The following is a 12,975-nucleotide window of genomic DNA, read 5'->3' on the forward strand; positions in this document are numbered from 1 at the left end:
CCTTGAACTCATAAGTTTCAACCTTTCCTTACACAGGATTCTATCAATAAATACTCATCCCCTAGCCCCTTTATTTTTATAGGTAAAATCTTCTATGTACTGTAGTATTCCTTCATTTATTTGTAATTTAAAATTTAACATTCCTTTTAAACCATGATAGTATTTTCATCATCATTATTGTTTATTCATATACTTCTCTGATTACAAAGTTACACAGGTTATGAGTGAGCTGCTTGATCCCAAATTTTTCCTTAAGGCTTGTGATAGTGCTTCATTATATAGAAATAGAGGAAATATTTTCAGGAATGTACATATTGGTTTTTAACAGAAACATCTGAACTTGAAAAATGATTTCATCCAACTTTCATTTTTCACCCATTTTGTAAATACAAAAACTGAGACCCATGGGTGATGATCGTGGTACAAGTTGTTTCTTGCTTGATTCTGGCCATAACACAGCAGCATTTTGTATGCTGCTACAGTATATTTCTCAAGTTTAGATTTGCTGCTATAACTATCCTTCTTTCTTTTTTCTTTTATTTTGGCTTATTACCTTGTAAAAGAGTTCTGATACATTAGTGGCTTTTATTGAAAGCCACCTCCAATCTGTTTTGGAAAAAAGGCAATATATAAATAGTAAATAAATAATGAACTGAGATGCAGAGAAGTTTTACAGCTTGTTGGAAAGAGAGCTGGGACTGGAGCCTAACTTCCAATTCCCAGCCCAATATACTCTTTATAATATCCTGTCTCTCCCATGTATCTGTGAGTTTCCCATTTTATATCATCATGGCCTTGAAGACTCAATAAGGAATCACCAAGGTGATGCCAGACTTACTTCCAAATGTTTCTTTAATTTACATGTCTAGGTATGCCAAAGGTTAAGATCAGAGATATTCTGTTACTATCTAATGTGAATACAGTATTATTAGCTAACCAATCGTATGGTCATATTAGTTTTTTGTTTGTTTGTTTGTTTAGAGTATTGGTTATACACAGCCCACAATCTCTTCAACTCTGATAAGGGAAATATCTTATCATTTACTCTTTGAAAGTTCACATAAAAATATAAAAATTAAAAGTTTCATGTGGGTTTTATTAGCACCAAAATCTAATTGGCCCAAGAAAAGGAAGCATATACAAACATTTTATAGATTGGTCAACAGTTTCTCCCTACCAACTTCTTCTCATATGTTCATTTTTATTTTTTTGTATTCCTTTGGAAAATATTTGACACACACACACAGAAATGAAGGATTCAGAAACAGCATTTTTTTAAAAATTGAGAGCACCAGTGAAAGATTAAAGTGTGATATCGGAGTTTAAGAAAATAAATTTAATAAGGGGAAAATATTACAGTTTGTCCTGAGCCAAGTTAAACATAAAAAACAATAGACGGAAAATGACAAAAAAAAAAAAATGGTTTGACTTAGAACAAGTTTTACAAATGTGATTCTCAGGCAGAGCACGGCCTACAGGTAGGCTTTGTTTGATAGGCATACAGTTGGCCCACAAGGAGACTGTATAAATCTAAACATCTTGCTGACATTACAAAACTGGAAGATTTTACACAATCTAGATTTCTGACTGCTCCTAAAAATTGGGAAAACTGCACAAAAGGCCTGTGTTTGAGTATGGTAAGCATTGGCTAGAACTGAGCTGCAGGGGTCACCTTCTTGAAAGAGCATGTGTTCCAGCTTTGTTCCCATCTCCATCACTGATTTTTGCTCCTGGACACTGAGCCTGGTCATGATTGCTATGGTAATAATGTCACCTGTCTCATTCCCATTGTATTTGCGTACCTTAACCTAGTAATGGAGCCTTCTAAGCTTTATTAGAGATAAACTTTCTTAGTGTCTCACTTTTTCCACCTACTTAATGTGTCAAAAGTTAACCTATAATTATACCTGGAAGTCCAGCTTTCAGAGATGAAACCCAAAGAGTCAAGATTTACTCTGGTTCACAAAGGCTTTTAAAACTGTTACCTTCTATTTCCACACACCTTGTTGCTTTCCTTTGATAAATCTTTTGCTGGCCCGGAACTGAAACTCACAGCACAGCACAGCACAGCACAAGCAGGGCTATAAATTTTTACTCAAGTGATGGGCTTCCTTTGAACCTGTCCTGACGTCGTCATTACCAGCTCCAATTCCACATCCTGGCTTTCATTTCTTGGTACAGTGGTAAAATTTGAGGCTTGTCTCACAAAGTTACCACTAAAAAGAAAGGAAAAAAAGGTATGGACGATAATTTTAATAAGGCATGGAAGATAAATTGCTTTTGAAAAAAGAATTTTAGAAAGCTTCTTAATAATTTATGGTTAACTTCCAAATTGACTTTCAGTGTTAATTATAAGACTGTACTTGCAGTTTTGCAGTTTTGGTTACTCAAGGCACTTTCTCTGATTACCTTTGATTCTCAAAACTCTTCACATTGCTGCCATTACCATCTTTATTTCAGGTCACAAAGGTAATTTATTACTTCATTTTCTTTTTTTAAAAAATCATCTTGCTGGGTTCCACCCTGACTCCCCTTGGAACCTACAAATTATTTCATGAGCTGTTGGTGAATTCATTGATTTATTGCGGTTTTGGCCATTGGTCCCTAACATTTTCTTAGAAATTGTGCTTGTTTCTTAACTCTTTAGTATAGAAATTTTCAAAAGCACACAAAAGTAGAGGGAATAATATAGTAAATCCCTGTGTGCCTATCATCTAGCTTCAACAGTTAGCAACATATAACCAATCTTATTTTGACCCTCTTAGATGACATATTGTGTAATTGTATTTATCATACAGATATGTAATTTTATTTGTATTTCTGAGACCATAATGACTCCTATTAATCTGACACATTATCATAACTAAAAAAATAACTTACTTATTAATCTAATTAACACTATTTGTTAATGTTGACAACATTATTATTACTAACTTTACTGGAATGGATTTCAACTATTATCCAAACTTTGTTCAAATTTCACCAATTGTCCTGTGAATGACTTTTTATACTAATTTTCATTGTTTATTTTGCTCTGTCATGGCCCCTCCCCGCTTTCCTTTTCTTTCTTTTTTATTCTTGCAAATTATATGTGGAAGAACCTGAGTTCTACAGATTTTTTTTTTCAGAAAATCCTTCAGAATTTCCTACATCCTAGACTTGGCTGATTACATTCCAGTGGCGGTCTTAATGAGTTTGTCTATCCTCTGCATTTTCTATAAATTATTAATTTAATCAAGTGGCTTGGTCAGACAAAAAGACTTCGATTTTTTCACTGAGACCATTTCATAGGTTGTGTGGATACTACCTATTTCATCATATTGGTAGAAACAATGTCTGGGTGTTTCTCCTTTTTATAATGTTAAGGGTGAGCATCACCTTCAGATGTTATCAATCTAATCTCTCCATTACAAAGTTTGCCTTTGACTTTTACCTAAAAAGCTTTTGGCATGTTTCTTCCAGAGGCTGTGGAAAACAGGATTATAACAGAGAAATAAAACCCCCCAAACAGACAGAATACTGAAACTTCTGTTCAGCTCTGGAATTACTTTGGTATTAGGGACTCACCATCCTCTGTTGAAATTTTCTCTCTTGTTATCTTCCTGTGGTATCTAGTTTTGCACCTCATTTCTTCCAAAGCTCCTCTGCACAATCAGCTGTGTTGGGGACAGGCTGCTAGGTCAGAACCTGACTCTGTTTCTGCCCCTGAAGCCACTCAGCATAAGAAAGATCTTGCTGTTTTCTAGGCTCCCTTACCAAGCCCTGAGAAGGTCGGCAGCATCTCCTGACCTTGCAGTCCAGAAAGTGGGATAAAAAACAGTAATCCTGTGAAATAGTTGTGTAGATATTTTCATCCCCTTTTGGCAAATAAAAAATATATATAATGCAAAGAAAGTCAAAGGGGCTTTGAAAAAGACATGCAGCAAGATAGGGAAGGAGTTGAAATGTATTCTGCCTGGGGTAACCCTTCAAAGGGAGGCAATTCTAAATTTAATGGATAGAGAAGATACATTCACTCTTGGGGAAATGGGCAATATCCAGCTGAGTTAATAACTTGAAGATTTTTTAGAAATCATTATTATCATCATTATTGTTTTTGTTGATATTTAGGATTGTAGCATTTTTTTTCTCTTTAATTCCTGCATCCCCTTCATCTTCCCAAGAGGAAGAGATTTGTAATAGATTTCCTGTATGGCTCTGCCTTGAATAAAAAATAGACACACAAGGGCTAAATTTGCCTGGTCTCCTTCCTGCTCCTGCCATAGTTCTTGTCACCATCACTGTCATCACCATCATCAGTTAATGACTTCTTTTATTAATCCACTCAGCAATTGTTTAAGGGTCTGCTATGTACCAAGCATGAGAATTAATGGTGAAAAAAAACTTGGCATACTATCTATCTACTGTCACAGAGCTTACAGTCTATTAGGGTGACCAGCAATAATTAAATATGCAAATGAATGTGAAATTACATTATAAACCATGCCATGAAGAAAAGGCACATGGTGCATAATGGGAAGGCCCACTCCGACCTGTACCATTAAGAAAGGCTCCTCCAGGAAGTGACATCTGAGCTGAAGGCTCAAAGATGAGCAAAGCCGGCTTGACAGAGAGGAGGTGAATGGCATCCAAGTGTGAGCAATAGTATGTGCAAAGACCCTGTGGCAGGAAGGATAGTGGCTCATTAATGGAACTGAAACAGGGAATGAAGAATTGGTGTATTTCTATAATGATAGAAGACTATGTAAAGTCTTGCTAAAACTGAAAAAAAATTACTAATGTTAGAGGGAAGCCAAGAAAGAATTATGCATCATCGGTGTGATAAAAACAACTAGAGAAGCAATATAAAGAACTACTGAAAACATAGTGGTAACTGAGATCACCCTCAATGAATATCAGCCAAGAGATTAATTAATTGGACATCAGACAAAAGGCCATGTAGGAATTTTATGGAAACCTATCTCTTTGTTGAGAACATCTGCTTTAGACAAATGTAAAGATTCATTCAATCAATAACAAATAAAAGTAGAAAAGATGATCTTATTCAGGTAAGGGAGAGCTCATTACAAGAAATATCACTGATGTTAATTTGAATCTAGTGAGGAAAATAGCATTCTGTGTTCTGCGCCCTTCTAAATTTTCTACAGTGAAAATTCCATTTGTACATATAAATTATATTTGTATAGCAGACTGGAGTAAACAGAGAAGGCTGTTACTGGGTAAAGATCAACCCCAGAGGGTTTAGGCTTCTTGGGCCATCCTGGTGGCTGAGGGGTTCAACATTTTAGCACATCTTTAAAACATCTGTGGCATCCCAATTGAGCAGCTGTGCTCAGCAATACTGGAACAGAGAGACAGGAGGAGATGATAACCTGGGCTAGTTACGTGGTTCAGAGGGGATGGTTACTTGGGCTAGTTCTGTGGTTCTCAAACAATATTTCAATAGGCCTTTTGCAAGAACACTCAGGAGTTGCAATCATGAGGCTGAATTTCTTGGTCCTCTGACCTCAATATAAGTAACATTCTTATCATCTGTTTTATATATTGAGCATCAATGTCAGATTTTATTTGAAAAGAAGAATTCTATTTAAAAATATGTGTGAAATCCACCGGCCTTTTTATAGAGAAAGCTCAGGTCTGGGACTGGGATGGAGGAGGTTTGACTGCTTCTCTTAACTTGTACTAAATAAGTAGAGAAGTTTGGTAAGTCACTTACTCTGGGGTTTGGGTTTCTTCAGCAGTCTTGGGAAGATATGCATATCTGTCCTGCACATCTTACAGGGATATTGTGAGGACCTGGAAGTGTGACAGTTTGAAAGTGTTTTGCACAACACAAATGCAAGACTTTTTTTTTCTCTCTTTTAAGTGATAAACATTACTTAAAATAGAGGTTTGTGGGGAATAAAAATCACTTAGCTATCCCCAGAGAGAGAAAGCACCATCAGGGGAGAAGCTGACATTAGAAATTTAAAAAATAATAGCAGAAAACAACTTCCTTTGTGAGTTTGGCACACTGTAGGGACTAAACGCACACTTCCAAGGAAATCTGAGTGATGGGCTGAAATACAGATGGTCCCCAACTTACAGCAGTTTGATTTATTATTTTGATTTTATAAGGATGCAAAAATGATAAACATTCAGTAGAAATTGTACTTTGAATTTTAAATTATGATATTTTCCCAGGCTAGAAATATGCAGTATTACACTCTTGTGATGCTGGACAGTGGTGGCGAGCCCCGGCTCCCAGTCAGCCACGTGATCAGGAGGGTAAACAACTGATACTCTACAGTGCATTGTGTTGCCAGATGATTTTTCCCAGTTGTAGGATAACGTAAGTCTTGTGAGCACATTTAAGGTAGGCTAGGCTAAACTATGATGTTGGGTAGACTAGGTGTATTAAATGCATTCTTAAGATATTTTCAATGTAAGATGGGTTTATTGGTATTAATCCTAGCATATGTCCAGGACCATCTGTAGGTCTCTAGGGACCTAAGGACAAGCTAAGCATTTCTCATCAACATAGTGCGGCAGGTTCTGCTTGTGGGGACATCAGTGAGGTGATCTGCATCCCTGATTCTGATGTGTTTGAGACATGCTTCCTATGATTGCTGGTATGTGCAAAGCCTGGGAGGAGACACACTAGGAGCTTCCTTTCCTGTGGACTGTTAGAAATCTGGACATTTCAATAGTATATCACATAATAGTACTTGTGTGGGCTCTCTGAGTTTTTCTGTTCAATGTAATTCTCTTTAAATTGGGCAGCCCAAAGAGTCATGCCACTTTATCTGCAGTTCTCAAGGTATTTCAGAATTCATCAGAAAGATTTAATCAATTTATCTTCCACAATTGACCTCCATGACTGGTCTATTTTAAGTACAGTGGAAAAAACAAGTTATTTAGGTATCTCATTACCCAGATAAAAATCCTTTATTTGCCTCTTAATGGTTCTATGAATTTAACTATCTATGTTATCTACCTCTATTTGTATTCTCCTCTGTAAATAGGTAAAAATAATAACAATTGTTATTGTAATAAAATGGGTAAAAATCATCCTCATCATACTCATCATTATCATTACCTACCTAATAGAATTATTGCAAAGATTAAAGGAGATGAGATACTCACTTTTGATTATAAAGGGCCATATAATGTTAAAAACTAATACTGTTCCCAGTTAGTATTGTCCTGTATTTTGAGAGGTGCTCAAATGCAATCTGAGAGTATGTATTGTTCTTTTGTTTAGATTTCCCTTAAAAATTATTTTAGTGAGTGAGTGTGATTATATCTTGACTATCTCATTAGGAGAAAAGGAATTCACATGCTGACATTAAGTAGGTAAGGGATATGGAAATTATATCTTAATAACAAAGGAACACCTAGAGATGTATTTTATAATAGGAATGAGCATTGGGAATGCCTTTTGTTCTTCTAAATTAAGGAATACCTTGGAGCAGATCTTTGTCTTTCTTCTATTTAGTACCCAAACTTCCTTTGGGAAATGTCTTCTGCTGGGACTGCCAACCATAGTTCTGAAAGTCTCTGATGCCTTTGGGATCCAGCCCTAGTCTAGCACAGGCCATGCCCAGACCTTAGGGACTGATCCCAGGTTGAGCATGAGTTTGAGTTTTACATTAGTAATCAGTATTTTCCCAAGTGTTTTTCATTTAGAGCTTAAGAAAAGGCACTGTACCTTTTGATTTTGTTTATGGGAGTATATTAATGGGGGACTGGAAGAAGGAATCTTCCCCACAAGTAGTTGGAATTGAGATAAAGAAAGAAATAGGGTGAAGGTGAGCTCCAAGTTCCTACACTCAGTTGTGCCAGATGCAAAGATCAATAAATTCATTTTTTTTTCTATTTTTGATTTGAGCCTGTGTCTTACTGCCAATACTCCTGAATCATCAACCTTTTTTTTTTTTTTTTGAGATGGAGTCTCACTCTGTCACTCATGCTGTAGTGTAGCGGCATGATCTCGGCTCACTGCAACCTCTGCCTCCTGGGTTCAGGTGATTCTCCTGCCTCAGCCTCCTGAGTAGCTGGGACTACAGGCGTGCACCACCACACCCAGCTAATTTTTTTTTGTATTTTTAGTAGAGACAGGGTTTCACATGTTGGTCAGGCTGGTCTCGAATTCCTGACCTCACGTGATCCGCCTGCCTCAGCCTCCCAAAGTGCTGGCATTACAGGCTTGAGCCACCACACCTGGCTAATGGTCAACTTCTTATACATAATATCTGTATTTGAATGCTGGTGTAGAGGAGAGAAAACTGTCTCTCTACCCTTTGAGGGTTTGATAATTAAGTCTATGAAATAAACTGACAGGTAGACAGATTAACAGGAGAAAAGCCATTTTAATTACATGCATACCCACGGGAGTTCTACTTTGTATGTATATGAGACTCAAAAAAAGGGTCAGATGATTGAAACTTATGAAGCATCCTGAGCTACAGAAAGGAACAGGGGCTTGGAGATTCCCAGGGCAGGAGGTAGGGCATAGTGACATTAGTAATGGAAGGGTGAGGGGAGAAAATGCACGGTAAAAAAAGGTTTTGTTATGCAGCCAAAATGTCTCCTGAGTAATAAAAATGGTCTCTAAGCGGCCCTCAGAATAGGTGTAGTCTGTGGAAAAGTCTGATTTGTGTCAGACATAGACCTCTAGTCTCTTATTTTTTTATTTTAATTTAAAAAATGTTTAAAGACTGTGTCTCACTCTGTCACCCAGGGTGAAATGCAGTAGAGCAATCATAGCTTACTGCAACCTCACACTTCTTTCCTTAAGCAATCCTCCCAACTCAGCCTCCTGAATAGTCTCCTCTCTAATAAGTTCATCTTCCCTGGTTAATGAGATTCCCAGGGAGGGAACTCATGACAATTGTATTATTTCTGGAGGACCTTTCTTTAGGCAGATAAGGAAATTTCAGAGAGACCTTCTCTGTGTGTTAGGGGAAAAAGAAGGGCAAGAGACAGGAGGAAAGGAGAAGGTCAGAGAATGTGGTTGTAGGGCTGCTTCTAAGGCCTTCCAATTTCCTTTAGTTCAAAGGACTCAGCATGTCAAAGCACCAGACTTTGGGGTATTGTTTCTGAGCCCCAACAGTAGTATTATATGATTATACAAGTATTTCGTATTGATGCTCTTCAGTATCTTTTACATGTATATATCTATTTTTACTCCAAACATCAGACTTTCCTGCAGGTGTGAATTGGGGCAAGTGAGGGTGGGAGTAGATGTGGGGTTGCCAATAAAGCATAACTAAAAAAGAGAGTCATTATGTAATCGCTTAATGGGTTCTTCCTGACTGCCACACAGACAAAATCAATTCACTGAGACCAAGGCATTGCAGTAAAGACAAGAGTTTAATTGACGTCAGGCTGACCACGTGGAAGAGAATTATTACTCAAATCAGTCTCTCTGAAGGCTCAATGGTGAGGGTTTTTATGGACAGTGGTGGGCAGAAAGCTAGGGAATGGGTGCTACTGTTTGATTGGGGATGAAATCATTGGAGTATGGGAAATGGTCATTGTGTGCTGAGTCTGCTTCTGGGCGGGGCCACAGGACTGATTGATTGAGTCCTGAGTCACAAGTCCAAGTAAGATCAGTCTAAAAGACATCTAATGAAACCAATCTTCAGCTCAACAATAGTGATGTTATCTACAGGAACAACTGGGGAAATCACAAATCTTGTGACCTCCGGCCACATGACTCCTGAGCAATAACAGATTATAGAAACGACACCCACATTTTAGCAGAAACCTCCTATTCTTGTGCCCTTTAATTAGTCTTACAAGGGGGTTTCAGCTCCAGAAGAGGGAGAGGATTAGTTTTAGGAAGGGCGTATTATTGTTGCAAACTTTCTCCTTAGTTCAGCTAAAAGCGGGTTCTTGTCAAATGACTAGGAAAGATTAGGCTTATGGGCACATATAAGGGTGAGAAAAAAAATGAAATTTATTGGGTGAAAAGGAAAAAGAAAAAAATCTCAGTAGAGCCAGAGGGAGTCTTGTTAACAAGCTCCTGCCCCACCAATTGAATCCCAGGCCACGATCCGGAACTGAAGAGGCCAGGCTCCTCCCCTGCTAAAAGGTACCCATTTCTGGAGGCTCTACCTCATTCCCCCAGTGCTCACGTGGGCATTATTCTGAGAGTATCCACTGGGAGAGGATGGGCTTCATCCGGGACTGGCAGTCCAATTTTCCAGCCTTCAGGCTGTTTTAGGTTTGAAGGTGGGGTTTTGCTGGGGACCCTTGGCTGTTTCCTGTCTCTATCATTATCATCCTTGCTCCAAAGTTAAATTTAAATACTTCCCAAAGTTAGCTTGGCCTATGCCCAGGAATGATCAAGGGCAGCTTGGAGTTCAGAAGCAAGATGGAGTCAACTATGCCAGATTTTTCTCACTGTCAAAATTTTGCAAAGGCAGTTTAAATCATGTGTTATAAAGTCACTTTTAGGTATATCTGGTAAGAATTTTAATCCAATTTCTACCCAGGAAATAGAGACCTTATTAGTAAAATACCTGTGCTGAGCCATATTAAAGAGTTACATTCCCAACCATCTGATTCTGAAAGTTAGTTTCTTAAGATAATGTTATTGTACTTCAAAATAAATAAATACAATTGTAATATGATTCTTTGAAAAACAGCTAATGTGTCTTTATCATTTTCAACATATTCTTCAGATATTGCTTCAGTTAGGGATGTGTTTGCAGTTCTCATGATTAATTTCCATACGTTTGAATAGGAAGGGATTTGTTAGATGGTATTAAGTAGCTTATAACAATTTCTAGGAAGATTAGGGGATTATATGTGAATGCTACACTGATAGCAAGAACAACTAGGAGAAAAAGGGTTTTAGGGAAAATCCAATGGCCCCCTAGGCTGTGGGTTGGAGTCTGTGATGCTCTGGGTGTGGTGACTGACTAGAACTTTTACCACAGTTGCCATAAGAACCAAGTGCCTATGCCCCTCATTCTTGCAAGCAGAATGCATCTGTGTGGCTGAATAATGCCAGATTCTCACTTCTTCCTTCCCAACTTTATGCAAGTGTACCCATGTGGCAGAATTTAGGTAGCATCTGCAGGCTTAACTGCAAGCAAGTCTCTATAAAGATTTTGGATTTTCCAGCTCTGTGGTATAGGAAATCTGCTAGAAAACATTTAGAATAGATGTGGAGTGTGCCAATCCACAGTGTCCCCTGTGTGTTTTATCTGATTTTTGTCTATATCAACCTAACAAAATGATTGTTATGGTTCCTATTTTAAAGACGAGAAGACTAAAGCTCCATGATGGTGGGATAATAGTCTACGAATCAAAATCCCATGTTTCCTTCACCTTCCCCTGCTACTTTTTCTGATCACTTCTGAGCTTAAGTGCATGCTCCATTAGTATTTCTTCCCACTGCCATTTCAACAAAGACCAGAATAGTTGTCAAAATTGTCACATTTATAAAGACATTTATCATTCACATTAGCCACTGTTTCAAGATTAACATTTCAAGAATGGAATCAACTACTGGGTTAAATCTGTTTCTGTCTGTGATTTTGGGATTTCCTTAAATGACATGTTCTAGGATTGTATGCCACACACACACAAAAAGTCTTCATGGTTGTCCCTCGAGTAAACCTAATTTGACATTTTCAACAGGCCTATTGCCAAAATTTTTAATACTAGCTATCCTCCTCAAGAACAAAATGATCATATACATACAGTTAATGTCCTTAGAAAATGTCTTGTAAATGTGTACTACGATTTGGTACTGGAAAAAGAACTACATTAAAAAAATAAGGGGAAGGCACATAAGAGAAAGAAAATGAACTGATTTACATGACTGAAAACCCATTTCTCCTGCATTTGTTCATTTAAATACCCCACCTACAGATGAAATTACCAAGCATTCCCACAGAACTCTCTATAAAAGTGGAAGAATTACTGAAAGATTTGATGGGTAGAAGCATTTCAGCTGGATTCGAACTTAGCATCATTCCCTTGGAATTTAAAAATACCCCATAAAATCAGAAGGAATTAGTAACACTAAGAAGCAAACAAATAAGCAAAGCACCCTAGGACTGATGAGCTGGAATAGATACATCCACAGAGTTTATCAAACCTTATCAATAAAGCTGAAAGAACATATTTTCTTAATTTGAATTTTTAGTTTCTAGGAATAAAAGAAAGATTACTAAAATTTAAATTGAAGAGCTGAATAGAAAACTTCAGCGTAGCTTGAATCTATTAAAATACCATCTGTTGGTAGGAATGAAAAGGAAGAAGGCACCATCATTATTTCAAAAATATGTCAATTGTGATTATAAATGTCAGGGCATCATGACTGCTAAAAGATAACCCGTCCTCAGGAGAAGAGTGAATTTAGGACTCTCGATGGTTTAAAAGTTTATGCCAGGTACATATACAAGGTGGGATGGGGGAAATAAGAGAAGGATTGGAAGCAAGCTCTGCCAATTTAGTCATAGTTGTTTAATTATCCTGTGTGAGTGTCAATAGTTGTAAACCATGATTTTCAGTGAGTTATGGAATTTTATATTTTATGGTTCATGTGCCCATCCTCTGCCTATTGGCTGTAAACTCAACTACTAACCATTCTTCACACTTAAGAACACACTGAAGTCAGTTTTCTGTTGAGCCAATATCAAATTCTTTGAGTAGCTATGGTTAAACTGCAGTATTAGAGGTGAGCTTGGGAGAGGTATAGGTGTCATATCAGTTTGCACATTGCAACAAAAGCAAGATATAGAGCAAATTCTGAGTGTTTAAACATGCATTGGCAAACTGACATGAAATTATGACTTGTACTCTTGGTCAGAAAATTCCTACTCTCTGCTCTGAGGTACTTTGACAGTCACCTTACATATAAAGCTTTTTCCAAGGTAGATACAGTAAACTCTGATGACAGGATCCACTAACATTGTAATTGAGCCAAGTGGCAGGGTTGTTGAAGAATGCGAGTCCAAGAAGGCTCTGAAACTC

The 12,975-nt window shown here is 37.5% G+C and overlaps 1 long non-coding RNA gene across 1 annotated transcript in view; it reads right to left on the bottom strand.

Moving 5' to 3' along the window:
• Window positions 1-1,990: 1,990 nt before the first annotated feature.
• The window catches only part of LOC134807202 (uncharacterized), a 465,560-nt gene continuing 454,575 nt past the window's right edge, over window positions 1,991-12,975 (bottom strand). The window contains exon 3 of the long non-coding RNA XR_010147010.1: window positions 1,991-2,216. This is a non-coding gene — a long non-coding RNA (uncharacterized LOC134807202). The remainder of the gene's footprint in view (window positions 2,217-12,975) is intronic.

Source organism: Pan troglodytes, chromosome 8 (genome assembly GCF_028858775.2).
Source record: "Pan troglodytes isolate AG18354 chromosome 8, NHGRI_mPanTro3-v2.0_pri, whole genome shotgun sequence".
Lineage (NCBI taxonomy): Eukaryota > Metazoa > Chordata > Mammalia > Primates > Hominidae > Pan > Pan troglodytes.